A 14,806-nucleotide genomic window follows, 5' to 3' on the forward strand; every position below is an offset into this window, starting at 1 on the left:
ATTGGCAGCATTTTCCCTTTTTTTTCACGGTATATAAAATAATAGTGTGCCTTAGATTTGATAAAGCACAGTCCATCTCTGTACAGGGAAATGTTTTGCTTTTGTCTGCTGCCCCACATGGGAGAAGCCAGCCACTAGATTTTCCAGATGCCCTTCCTTGCGAGGGTTCAGGTTCATTGGGAAGGTAGGAGGGGGGAAGACATTCTCCTTCTAAGGGAACTGCAGGTCTGCTCTGTCTTCCAGGGAGACCTTTGAGAACCCGCTGCTCTGAGGCCGCCAGACCAGTTGGTCAGAGGCCGTGCAGGGGAGGAGAAAGTTTTCCTCAACCCCGTGAGGGTTGCTGATTGGGTCTAACACTTAAGCTGACAAAGACAGATGAACAGAAGAACATACACATTTTACTGAAATTTTAGATGTAAATGAGAGCCTTCACAAGAGAATAAAGACTTCAGAAAGTGACCAGAGCAGAAAGCTTTTATACCTCCAGGCAGAGAAACAACACATTTGTGAAGAATTGAACAGAGAGATCTGGGCTACGGATTGAAAATGGATGTAGTAATAGAAAGATTAAGGGTGAGTTTTACAAGGTTTGTTTGTACAGATTTCTGGGCCCCCAATTCCCCATCGCTGGTAGTAAGAATGTCTTCTTCCTGGCACAGGGAGGGTACCTGTCACATGGGAGACTTGTGACCTGTTCCCGGGAACAAGTACGTGTGTGGAGGTGGGAGGTCAGCTGATCTTACTGCCTTGCTGCTTTCTTGGATTCCTTCAGCTTAGATATTCAGTACACCAAGGTGACCTATTTTGAGGGTAGTGTGTCCTGAACCCCATCAGCTGCTTCTCTGACCTTGGCTCCACCATCCCCTCAGTTTAGTAAAACTACGACTTCCTGTATTATAACCCTTCAACCTTGGAATGTATGGAGTGGCCTTTGTTTTCCTGCCTGGACCCTGGCTGGGTAGAACAAGATAAAGTCACACGCGCACACACACACACATACACAAACAGGATTCTACCACCCTGAGGCCTAATGTCACCTCTGGGCCTCACCAGAGGAGCCGGCTTCAGCAACAGGGCGGCAAGACCTCCGTAATCTCATCTCTGCTTTCTGTGACCTCACACAGATCACCCCTCACTCTCTGAGCTTCAGCCAAGCTGGGCCCCTTTGGCCTTTGGTTCTTTGACACGTCTCACTCTGACTCTGAGACTCTGAGACTTCACACCAGCTCTTCCCCTAACCTGAGTGCCTCTTACTCCTGGGTCCTCCCCACCTCCAATCACTTTACATGCCTCCTTAAGGCATTAATTAGTCATTTCCTTGGGGAGGCTTACAGGTGGGAGTCATTGCAAATAATGAGTAAGAAAGGTGCAGTACCAGGTGACTGGGAGCATATCCCCGGGGGCCTACGGTGTTCTGGGAATCAGAAAAGGCCTCCTCGTTTTTTGAGAAACTGAGGCCCACGAGGGTACCTCTGTATCCCTGGCACCCAGCTCCCTCCCTGGGACCCAGAGGGCACTCAACAAATATTGGTTATTATTCATAGTCACATCCACCTCTTCATGGGCAAATAATGTATTTCCCTCCAGACAGACGGGGCTCAGTTTTACAGCAAGGGGAACTGCCAGGGGAGCAGGAGGGACAATCCACTTAGTTAGGATACTTTTCGTGCACCGTGCATGATGCCGAGCATCTTCTCTGCGTTATCACCACTTAGTCCTCACAAGATCACTGAACAGTGGATGCTTCTATAGTCCCATTTCACAATGAGAGAACTGAGGCTTGGAGAGGTTAACCTGTCAAGGTTGTAGAATTGTCCCAAATTTCAATCCCTCAGCCTCTGTTACATCAGGGATTGTTCATGATGTCATCTGTCCCTCACACAGCTGGCAAAAGCAGCTCAAAAACAGCAGCAGTTAATTTCCATAATAATTATGCAAGGTTGTTTCGAATGGGTCCTGATATTCTATTTTGTCACTTTAGCAATGACAGGCTTGCATTACTGCATCGCTTAGCTACGGTGGCTTAGTCTTGACCTCTCACCTCCCCCTACTCTTTGAAATTGCTTCATTTCTCTCCCTTCAAAGGAAGCCTTCAGTTAGGAAGCTCCACAATTTCCTTCCAAATCCCTCTTTTCTCAGACGGCATTCACGTTACTGGTTCTCTAAGAGGCTCCCCCTCCCCCATTCCTAACTAGCCCCCAGGGCACATGGTCTGCTGGCAAAAGCTGGTTCAGGTTCAGCAGTGTAGTGCCATGGCCAAGCACATGTACGGCCTTTGGAGTCAAATATTGGTTCAAATTCTGGCTCCACCATTTACTGTGTGAAGTTGAGGCAAATAACTCTCTGCCTCAGTTTCCACCCCTGTAAAATGCAAAAGATCATAGTATCCACCTTATCGGGATGTTGAAGGCCTTAAATGACTTAACAAATGGATGGTGGGACGGTGCTTAGCGTGGTGCCTGGCCCTTAGGAAATGCCTGATAAAGGTGAGTGTTTATCTTTATTGATGACGCATACCTAAGAACTTGAGGGGGAACATAAACAGCTTTATCTCATATCCAAATTGCAACCCCAGACCTCCTTTCTGTTTTGTTTATTTTCCTTCTCTCAGTGGACTCCAAGCCAAGTCACCCTTGGGATACTTCGCAGTGAATTCAAGAGCGCTGGCTCCTAGGAGCAGGAAGACTACACCCTGGTGGAGTGAGCCACTGGCGGCTGCCCTTTCTTTGTTCAGGAGTTTTCTCCCCCCAACAGCACTATTGGCTTCCCTCATCTCTCACCAGTGCTCTTGTGGCAGAAAAATTCATTCCCCTTTCTAACTGAATCACATCTTTAATAAAGCTATCGTATTTGACCACAGGCTTAGGAAACAGTAATATAACATAATAAGAGAAGATCATTAAAGTTCTATAAAGCGAGCTTTCAGATCCCTCATTTCCAGTGTCCTCGAGCCTCAGATAAGCGATAAACATGTTTAAATCAGAATCTAAATAATGGCAAACCTCGCTTTTCATTTTGAGTATTTTTCCATTTTAGTATATGGTGTTTTCTAATTTCCTGTGTAGATCAGATGGACTGTAAAAGTGTTTTGTTTTTTAAAGTTTTCAGGGCCCTTGTCTGACTGCAATTCCAGCCCACGTCTTTGGTAAGGTTGTTCGAGAAGTGAGCCAAGAATGATTAAAATTCTGGAGACTGATTTATAAGGGAACAAGAACAAATGAGGATTGGGAGGTAAAAGCACTTATCGGAGGGATAACTGGGTAAGTAGCTTAGAAAGACTGAGAAAAAGCAGACGTTAAATTATATGATGCAAAGAATATTGGAGGAGAACATTTTATAAAGGAAAATCAAGGCGTTCTTCCCCCTGCTTTTGCTTATATGAGAAACATCATCAGTTAAGGGCATAAGCACTGAAGTCAAGGGCAGAGACTCAAAGCTTATCTCTGCCGTTTGCCAGCTGGGTGGACTTGGACAAGGAACTGCACGTCTATGAGCCTCGATGGTCTCCTCTGCAAATGGCAATATTTAAAACCTAATTATTCAGCCCTGGCTGGCGTAGCTCAGTGGATTGAGTGCAGGCTGCAAACTAAAGTGTCGCAGGTTTGATTCCCATTCAGGGTACATGCCTGGGTTGCAGGCCATGACCCCCAGCAACCGCACATTGATGTTTCTCTCTCTCTCTCTTTCTCCCTCCCTTCCCTCTCTAAAAATAAATAAATAAAATCTTTGGGGAAAAAAATAAATAAAACCTAATTATTCATAAGATGATCATGAGAAATCAAGAGACAGAGTGCATTTGATGCACTTAGCACAGAATCCAGCACATTAAAATTCCTATGTTTCACTAGTAATGTTTGTGAAGCTACTTATTAATAGTACTTTGTTTTGAACAATGAAAAACTTCCAAGGGAAATTGTTCAAGAGGAACTTACTAAGACATTTGAAACAGTCTGAGTTTAGGTATAAGAAGCCTAAATCATTGTTCAGCCTGAGAGTGAATCAGCAATCTGGGGGTTGACCGTTCATCAACATCAACATTAAAAAAAAAATCTTTTGACTCTGTTTTATAGACTCTAAGATGCATATTTTTCCACATTTTGACATCTCTCAAATTGGGAAGTCTTACAATTCCCAGCATTTTTTTTCTTCCTTAGTGCTATATGGAATGAGGGCACATATTCCAATTGGTGGCATCTAAGATTTGATGAAATATGGCCTTAATCATTAAGCTTCCTGGTGCTCTGTTCTGAATAAATAAGCCCAGACAGTTCTGGTCCTCAGATGATTTATAATGTGAGGTGGACTGTACAAAGAACATGGAAACGACTAAATCAACACTGCCCAGAAACAGGCAGGATGGCAGCTGGGTTGTAACCAGGTCCCTGGAGGGAGGTTGGGAGTTTAGTTACCAGAAGGAAGCTGAGAGTACACTGGGTGGCAAGCAAAAAAAAAAAAAAATTCTATTGGGACGCAACAGAGAGCAGAGAAGGTTTCAAGGCCAGGAGTACACTAAGCATTCACTGGGGAATTCATAGAGTCCATAAACCAAACTGAGAAGAAATGGGATTGCCTCAGAAATGTGTCAGAGCCACCCTGTACCCTAGGGATTGTGATGACTGATGCAAAAACTAGTTGCGACAATCTTTCCCATATTGCATGCTCTTTCATAATGCGACTCTGAAAGTCTTCAGGAGGTGGAGTCTTTCCCTCAACCCTGGAATCGTGGCTGGCCTGCTTGCTTTGACAAATACTCTACAGTGGAAGTAACACAGTGTGCCATCTGGCCTAGGCCTTAAGAAACTTGGAAGCTTCCATCTCTGCCCTCTCAGAAGCTAGCTGCCATGTAAAGCAGTCTCGATCATCATGCTGGAGAGGCCATGTAGAGAGAGAACGGTCCTAGAGGATGACAGTTCACACAGAGGCTGACAAATATAGCTGCCAAACATGTGAGCGACACCATTCTGGCTGGTCCGGAACCAGCTGAGCACCCAGCTGAAAGCAGCTGCATGTGTGGCCCCACACAGAGCAGAAGAACCACCCAGTTCAGCCCAGACAGTTCATAAGACCCTGAAAAACAGTGAATCATTATTGTTTTAAGCCACTAAGTGTTGGAGTGGTTGGTGTGTGGCAGAGCAATAAGCACTTAAAACAGGAATCATCTCCAGTTCATTCATTTCACAGAGGAGACTCTAAAACAAGAGAAGTGACCTGCTTTGAGCCACATAGTCTAAAAGTGGCCCAGGCGTGGCAAAACCCTCAGATTTCTGCACTCTCAGTACACTGCTTTGATCATGAAACCTGGAATGAATATTGTATACAGGTAAAATAGTGCATTTTTCAAATTTTGCTAATATGCATGAATATAGTAGCTTGTATGTTCTTGGCTTAGTGATAAATGCACTCTCATTCAATCCTCACGGTGAGTCTATAAAATAGGTGTGACACAGCCCCCCACTTTCCAGATAACACAACTGAGGTTAAAGAGGTTGAGTAACATGCTCAGAGTCACCCAGCTAAGTAGGTGGTGGAGTCAGGGTTCATACCAGACCAGTCAGATTCTGAACTACTCGGTCTTTTAACCGTCATGATTCACAGCTTCCACTCACTGCAAGGGCCCTTTCCTCAAAATTCGACTTTTTCTTTCTTCTACTCAGCCCAACTCTGCATCTTATTCAGCCCAACTCTGCATCTTATTCAGCCCAACTCTGCAACTTATTTCTTAAACATGCCTCCAGGTCATTATAGAATTCAGAATAAAGCCAGAGTAGACATGTATGAATTCTTCTAAGAGTTTTTCCTCCTTGAGCACTTGCTCAGAGGCACTAAGACTCTTTCTAAGGAGGGAAATTAAAAAGTCTTGAGTTTTTATCCCACGTAAGAACCATAATCAAGGCACTTCCCACCCCACCCCCACTCGCTGTATGTTCCATCAGGATTAAAGGGCTCTTTGCACCCTTAAATTACCTTGTGAAATAAAGGATGAGAACTGTAGCGGTTGTGGTTTAGCAAAATTATGAGTCTTACTGAGAAAAGAGAGAGAAAATAAGAAAGGGAGGAGGAATGGAAAAGAAGGAATAAACAGGAAGTAAGCTAACAAGTGAAGGGTAAAATATTTTTTTTATTTTAATCATTGTTCAAGTATAGTTTTCTCCCTTTTACTCCCAATCCAGCCCACCCCCCAAGGGTAAAATATTGATCAACTATTTTTGGACTGGAAACCTAAGGCTGCCTCCTTAGCCACCTTAGCAGGATGACTGCATTCCTGGGCCATTCTGGTCCATGCTAGTGTCCTGGCCTACTTGTCAACAGTGCTCCATTTCACTCTCAAGGGGTCTCAGTTTGGATGGTAAGTTATATGGTGACTCTAGGGAACTGGTCGGCACACAGGACCCATGCCCATGGATAGGTTCTCCAGTGGGGAATCAGGCCTACATTGTACCTAGGCTGCTGTATGAGGCTTGCTTTTGCTAAAACTCTCTCACCCTGGATTGAGGCAGCAAATGTTTACTGCATATCTTTAAAGTAATTTCCTAACATCTGAGCTAACCTTCCCAAGGATGGAGTGTAAGCAGTTCAACCACTTTTCCCCTTGCATCTGGAACATCCTTCTCTTTGAACTAATTAGCAACATTTTTCCCTTGTTATCTGTAAAAGGTAATCACCTACAGCGAACCTGTGCATAGTAAATGAAGACCATCCTCTATGTAATGCACCCAGAAAAGCAATAAAAGCCTGTCCAGACAGAGGTCAGGGCCCTCTCTCTCATTTAGAGAATGGCCACGCCGTCCCTTTTTCTCCACAGGACTTCCGTAGTCCGTGTGAATTTGTTCATCACAGCCACAACACATGGACCCGGAGGGCTGGGGTCCGAATCAGGTGACCTCCTCAATCATGGTTCACTCTTAGCCCACCACTTCAGGCTTCATAGGGTAAAATGGCTACTAGATGCTCTGAGGGGTTCTGAAGACACCATGGTCGGCAGATATAGCCCTTGACCTCAATGAGGCCACTGCACAGTATGAAAGCCAGCTTTTGGGCGCATGAAACACAGTAAGAGAGGCACACTGGGAGCACTGGTGGGCAACAGCTGGGGAAGAGTCTTGGCAGTGCCTTGCAGACAGCGGGAGTAGCAAGTGCAAAGGCATGGAGATGTAGGAAGGCATGGCATGGCTCAGAGAACCATAGCCACCAATTTCCCCTCATGGCCAAATGTAAGGCAACCTTCTCCCTCAAGTTATTTTTCTGAAAAGGGTCATCTTATCTCTTATTTTTTCCAAAGTCTCATTTTGTGGAGTGATCTCCTGGTTACTTTATTTTAAATAAAATAAATTACTTTTAGGGGAAGAAGATGAAATTATTTGAGAGAGAGAGAAAGAGAGAGAGAGAGAGAGAGAGAGAGAGATGATCTAAACACATTGTATATTTAGTACTATTCCTTGCCTGGGATATGTACTCAAAATTGTTAGTAGTACATTTCATTATAAAGTGACATTTTAAAGACAATTTTTAAAAAGCAGCATAAGGCTACATCATGAAGAATACATATATACATTTATAGGACACTTTTTTGAAATGCCCTACTGTTAAATAAAGGGGTATGGATGGCTAGCTTGTGATAAAAATTCCAGTGGCAGCATCCCCACAGTTTCAAACAGTTTTGTACATGACAAACAACATATAAAGCCATAAAGACAACATTCTCTGAAAATCTGCATCCCGTGACTCAAAGAGGGAACTTAGTGATGACGAAGACAAATACTGTTGTCAGAGCCACCAGTGAAGAGTTAGAATATAATTATTTCATGCAATTTGAGAGACAAAAGAAATCAGTATTTATACATTAATATTTCATGTAATATTTAATTTTAAATGTTTAAATTAATATGTTAGATATTTCAAGTAGACATTTAAAAGTTTCAGCTACATCCCCAAACATTTATATAGATTCAAGTTGGCTGTTGAGTTTTTATGGGTGGTCCTCCTACAGAAAATGGGGAAATTGTCTTATATTTAGGGCCACTAAAGGTTTAGCCCTTATGATAGTTTGTTCTATTAGGGAGCAGCCTATGGAGCTGGGGGAGCAGCAAGAGATGAAGTTGGAGAGATGGGCAGGTGGTCAAAGCAGGGAAGACATTGTATAACATCCCAAGTCTGCAGTAGGCAATGGAAATCTACTGATGAAGTTTCTTAAGATCAATATATCTTAATTAAATTTGCATTGTGGAAGAACTGTTGTAGTGACAATGTAGAGGGGGGACCAGAAATGTAAGAATGTCAACTTATACTAGAAATACAAGTACATTAGAAGTAACAATCTTGCCAATCTTGTTTTGTGCTTGCATCCTCAGAGCCAAGAAGACTGCCTGGCCCATGCAAAGCAATCAAGACTTATTAAATGAGTGAATGAGTGAAGGAATGGCCCACTGTGAAACTACCTGTTCTCACCCTTCATTTCACCCTCATCTGAAGAGGCTACTTCAAGAGTTTCCAGGATAACTCTTTTAACTTTTGACTGTGGCTGTGTTCCCTCTGGTTTATCTGTCTTTTTTCTGAACTGAAGCCAATTCTTCAAATCAATTTCAGTCCTGTAATGCTTCTTCATTATAGCCTAAATGACAACTGTTGTAACAGGGTGCAGCCAAGGGGGGGCCCAAAGAGGGATTTATAATGGGGTCCAGAACTTGGTGTCCAGGAAATATTAGAGAAAAATATGTATATGATGTCCTCACCTCCACAAGTCTGAGCTGGGGGATGGGACGCATGGAGCAGGGCCATTGAGTTGTTTTGAATAGCAACAGTTTTGCAGATAACCTCTACAATGGTCATTTAACATATCTATAACCTCTAACTGGTTGCATAGATATGTTAAATAGCTGTGGCTGCGCTTTGAGCCAGGGGGGGATGGGAGTGACTTCAACCCAGGATGTGACTGGGAGGCAACTCCCCCTGGTTACAGAGCCCGAGTAAGAGCTTGGAGATGATTGGCTCCCAGAGCCTGGGCTACGCCTGCTCAGACTTACTACAGCCGCCCAGTAAAGCTGGAAAAATACAGGAATTCTGGCAGCTGTGGCCAATTGTGGGAGAAGTCGGAAATGGTGCGGCAGAGGAAGATTGGTGCTGGGATTTAAACCCAGGCTCAGTAGCCATGCGGGGTCTTATTGGGACCATGTGGCTTGGGCAGAGAAGAACCACGGACTTCTGCTTCTTTTCCTGAGATACAGTACCCTGGACTGGGCAAAGGGGAGAAAGAAGGACTGTGTACATTTGTGGGTATTCTAACGGACTTTAGGATATCAGTGAAGACATTAAGTTATTATAACTCTTTAAATAAATAATTCCTTTCCTTTTCATCAATCTCTGGCATTGAGAGACATCTTCCCCTGGTGGCGGGCAAGGAAAACCTAGTATGGGGCCAGAGCACAAGGGTGGGTCCATTCGGTAATAGTATATCATTCACCCCGCCCCGCCCCACTCCAGGTCTGTTCTGTAACACTGTGAAGATATATTACCTTAAAATTTTTTTTAAAAGGTGCCACTTTTAGGGAGCATACTTCAAAGGAGTAAGTCACCTGTTTACCTGCCCCTCCCTCTTAACCACTTCATTATGGTAACTTCCATAAGACAAATTTCTTCATTCATGGTTAAAATTAAAAATTGAGTCAAGATATGGAGAAAACTGTTTCACTCTACAGAACAAAAAAATTAACCTGGATCTCTATCTCAAATCATATATAAGGGTGACCTCTAGAGGGGCCACAGTGTGAGAAATAAAACCAGAGAGATGAAAGAAAAAGATGTTGGAGTACAGATGTATGATCTCAGGGCAGGGCAGGACTTCTTCAACAGGATGGATCTGACCACATCAGAACATGAGCTCTCTATTCAAAAAGGACCTCACTGCAGACAAGGTCAATGGTCCAGTGACAGGTCAGGAAGAGATACTTGCAATGTCTAAAACTGACCCGGGGTGATATCTGGAGGGTACCAGAAAACCCTGCAAAACAATAAGAAAACGACAGGGAATGCGACCAAAAATAGGCAAAAGCTAAAAATAGGCCATTCGCTATGGAAATAAATTTCTAGGCCCCCCGTGGAACCGCTCCTGCCCAGGGTGCCACGCCAGCAAACTGGACTTTGATGTCCCTGTAAGTGCACCACTCGGCCAGAAACAAAGGGTGTTCAATCAGCCAACAAAGACGCCAGGCCAACTCTGGGCTCTAGGCTTGTTTCCTGGTTCCTTGATTTTTCTAAATAAGGTCAGATATGCAGCCCCAGCTCTGTTCCCCATCGCTGCCTCTAATGTTCTACAAAACTCACTCTTGCCCAAAATCTCTCGGGAAGCGTGCTCCACTGCTCGTGAGGCACTGTACTCCCCCAGTCCCTGGATTGTTTTCCCTTGCATAAAGGATGCCAAACTCATGACTAAATTCTTTTAGCTTTGACATTTGGTATCATGTAGCTAGGGTATAAAAAAATTATTCATCTTGAAAAGTAACCCAAGGAATGCAAATAAAACTGCAACGAGTTATCAAATTACACCAGTTTACCATTAAATTGACAAAAAGTAGAATTTCAGATAATACCAAATGTCAAGGAATGAATATGCAAGATTTCAACAATCATAGTAGCATTAGGTTAAATAAAAAGAAACATAAGTCAGTTTTGAGTGTCTATGTTGACTTTAACACATACATAAACACAATTGAATACTTCTTAAAGATACATATATATTCAAGGACATTTATCCACCATATCAGAGAGAATTTCTGTGGGGAAAGTTGCAGGAATGGGAATGGGGTTTGGCAATAGAGGAAAAATAAAGTTCAATTGAAATGAAATGAAGTAAGAAAGCTGCCTTGCACGAACTGAAGTTATCATCTGAGTACTATGATTAACTAGCCTATCTGCACCTGGCTTCCTAAATAAATAAATTAACAGAGGGCTCGAACCTTGGGGAGATTTTCCTTCACAATCCCTGGTCTACAAGGGCAGTGCACTAACCGCTGAAATGCAAAGTCTTTCATTAGTTCCTGTCCACAGGTGACTGCTTTTCCAACTGGAGTAATGGAAGGCAAATTGAGGGATTTTTCTCACTCCCCAAAATTACTGATTTTACAAGTGATTAAGTGTCCTTCTTATTCCCAGCAGCCCACTCAGATGAAAGTTAAGACCACCCGTAAGAAAGCACTTACAAAGAAAGAAGTTTAAAAAACATCATTTTGCCAAAAAGAATTAACATCACCCAAGGGTTAGGGAGCTGGCTGGAAGGCCAGAGAGGAAGTCAGAGATTAACTCAAATTGACTGGATGTTCTTTTAAATAACTCTCTTGGCATTTAGTTTCCACGCTGTTAAAACTGAGGCATGCACAGGCAGGCACTTTATAAAAAGTATCTGAAGAAAATGGAAACAAGTACCAATGGAATTCTTGAGGCCAATGAAATGGTGGTTATAAAAATGAGGTATTTTTATTATTTGTTGTGGTTATGGAATTAACACCATTTAGCAAGTAACATGAAATGAATGTACTGAAACTAAAATACCTTGATCAGAACTTATCTGGAATCACCTTTACATACACTTATTTTTTTAAGGGGTTGGGGGTGTTTAGAGCATTATAATATTAAAAGACAGCAAACCATTCACTTGTAAGAACTGAATGAAATGAAAATGTTCAGAAGAATGTTGGGCTGAGGAATCGTTTGGAGATCCATCTTCAATCAGCTTCTGAGGAACAAAAAGTGTCAGGCTCACCCACAGAGCTTTCATTCTTTATATTTTGGCAGAGTTGGGATTGGCTTGAGGATACATTTCACTGCACTGGCTTGAACAGGATAAGGTGTTAGCCAATATGATAACAGCAGGAGATGAATTTTAGGGGATTTCAGGGGCTTGGGATGTGGGGAAGGAAATCAGTCACTGAAGTGACAATCTAATGACATAAGAATGGGACCAACTCAGGGGGAACAAATACTTCCAGCAAAGCAGTAGACTTGTAAATTCCACCATGTTCTCTCAACTTTTGAGGGTTGAGTGTTTTTTTTTTAATTAAATGTACTATGTTATGAATCTTACTAAATCCAGGTTGTCTCTTTGGAACAGGTGGAGGGGACAGAAATTGATTTCATGGCTGGAAGGAAAAGACAGTTAAGGTTACTGAGAAGCAGTCAGGCAATTGAGGGGTATGCCCTGTTTCATCCACAGGTGAACATGGTAAGATGGACTCGAATAGTTTTGAGTTTGAGTCCCAATGCAGCCAACCTTCTGGCTGACTAACATTTAACAAGTTTTTCACCTCTCTGAACATAGGCTGCCACATGTGTAGTGAGTTGAAATGTCTAATAACTCAAGAGCTATCATCCACATCATTAGCAGACACCAGATTATTTTAGGAGTAGACCATTTCGTTCTCAAAGTCCCACATGCACTCACAAAACAGTCCCAAATGCAAGCTGCCTTGTCCTCCGCAGCTGCTGCCTGCTGACCATTTTGGAAATGCCTAACAGCTGTGACTAACCCAATGGGAAGGCAATACTAACGTCAAGTGTGGTCGTTTGCCCCCCAAAGGACTCAAAGTTTGGGGGTAATTTATTATTAATTAATAGACAATAATGCATATTCTACTACAAAGAGTAAGGTGTTTCCATAACAAAAACCTGAAGTGTTGGAGTGGTTTGGAACTGGGCAGTTGGAGAAGCAGGAAGGAGGAGAGTGTTGAAGAAACTGCTAGAAGAATTCCGATGGCTTTTGAAAATACTGTAGATTAATGCTTAAGGGGAAATAAGAAAAACGGGATTAGAAACTGAAGGAACAGGGAGGGTCCTTGTTAGGTAGCAGCAGGGAGTTTAGCAACTCTGTCACCTGCAGTAACGTATAAAGTAGAAAATGCACCTAATTAATTGGGTGTTCTAGCTAAGTACATTGCCAGGTAGAGTGCTGAATGTGCTGACTGATGCCCTATTTCTGATTATTAAAAAATGTCAGAAGAGAAAGAAAGAACCTAAAGGACTTTAAAAAAGAAGAGATCCAGAACTTGCTAGATTTGAATATTCCCATGTTCTTTAAATGATGATGCTAAAATGAAGAAATGGCTTCCAGTCAAAAATAAACTCCAGGAAGCTGCAAGGAAAACATATCAAATGATGGAGCTAAGAGCGTGGCTGTAAACCCCTTTGTTCACACCTCAAAAAGATCTACAGCAGTGATTCAGAGAATCATTCAGACAAAATGGTAATAAGAAGCTTATTAGTGTTGTACCTGAGCAGTTTCAGGAGGGGGACCCTCCACAGTACACTTTGGGATATGATTTTTGTCCAATGAAGCAGTGGCCCAATTAGATTCATAGGTGACTCACAACATTTTTAAAGGAATTATATTGGCAGAGACAATGCCAGCATGGACTAAACGGAACAGAGACAGAACAAAATTCAAAGGGGCCTTTACATTGCCTATATTCTACTGGCAGAAAGCAGACCGACAAATTATATAGCTGCAAACATGGTCTACTTTTTATAGAAAAGGAAGGATGACTCAGAGAACGGAATTAAGAGCTTAAAGGGTGAAGTCAAAAGCCATGGAAAGTCATTCCTGAGCAGAAGTAGAATTGAGCTCTGAGGAACTTCTGACATGTGTCCAACTGAATTTCAGGATTCCTGTGGTATCTTGTCTCCCTTTGAACAGGAGTGTCTGTGCCAGTTATTCTAAGCCTGTCTCATCATTGTATGTTGGTACTGTGGAGGAAAACAAGTATTCAGATGGAGAGGAACTATACTCGGGGAGCTGCATTTAAGACATTACACCGAGCAGCTTCATCCACACCTGGACCTGATTTAGATAAGACTCTGTACTTTAAACTGATGTAATGGGTTGAGACATTGAGGATCTTAGGTGGAAGTGAATGTGTTTTACATTTGAGAGAGATGTGAATAGTTGAAGGCAAAAGGGCAAAATATGGTAGTCAGCCTCAAAGATGGCCCCAAAGATCCCTGTCTCTTGGTATTCATGCTCTTTGCATAGTCCCCTCCCACAGCAAATAGAGCTGATCTCTGTAACTAATGGACTGTTTTGGAAATGATGTGTGACTTCTGAGCTTAGGTCATAAGACATTGAATCTTCCATCTTGCCCTCTCTTGGATCAGTTGCTTTGGGAGAATTCAACTGCCATGTCATGAGGACACTAAAGCAAACCAATAGAAAGTGGTCTTCCTGCCAACAGCTGCATAAGTGGGCCACCTTAAAAGTGAATCCTGAAAGTCATGCCTTAAAGTCATGCCTATAGGTCCAGCCAACATCTTCACTGAAATGTTTTAAAATACCTTGAGTTAGACCAATCAGCTGAGCCACTCCCATATTCCTGGCTCACAGAATGTGTGAGATCATAAATGTTTATTGCTTAAGCTACTATGTTTTCAGGCAACTTTCTATGCAATAATAGGTTACTATAACAAGGCTCCGATCTCTGGATGCTCCCAAAGATTCCAATTCCTGGGGAACCAGACTGTTCTGACTTCTGTGCAAAGGATTACAGAAGGTCTGTCTCATGGAGTCTGCCATACCTCATGACCAGAACTTTATAAAGTCCCTTTCCAGCGGTTCCATCAGCTTCTGCCTCTAAATCCTGTTATCACAGAAGGCTCAAAAGAGGAATGGGAAGTGTCAGATACTGAACTGCAGAGAATGGTATTTTCACTCTCGGTCAGGTAAAACTAAGAACAAACAGTAACAACAACAATGACGAAAAAAAGACACCCTTCCATCCCCACCAAAGATCTGGGATACACACACACACACAGATTGTTTTAAGACATT

The sequence above is a fragment of the Phyllostomus hastatus genome, unplaced genomic scaffold, assembly GCF_019186645.2.
Source record: "Phyllostomus hastatus isolate PE091 unplaced genomic scaffold, TTU_PhHast_1.1 phas_scaffold_585, whole genome shotgun sequence".
In the NCBI taxonomy this organism is placed as follows: domain Eukaryota; kingdom Metazoa; phylum Chordata; class Mammalia; order Chiroptera; family Phyllostomidae; genus Phyllostomus; species Phyllostomus hastatus.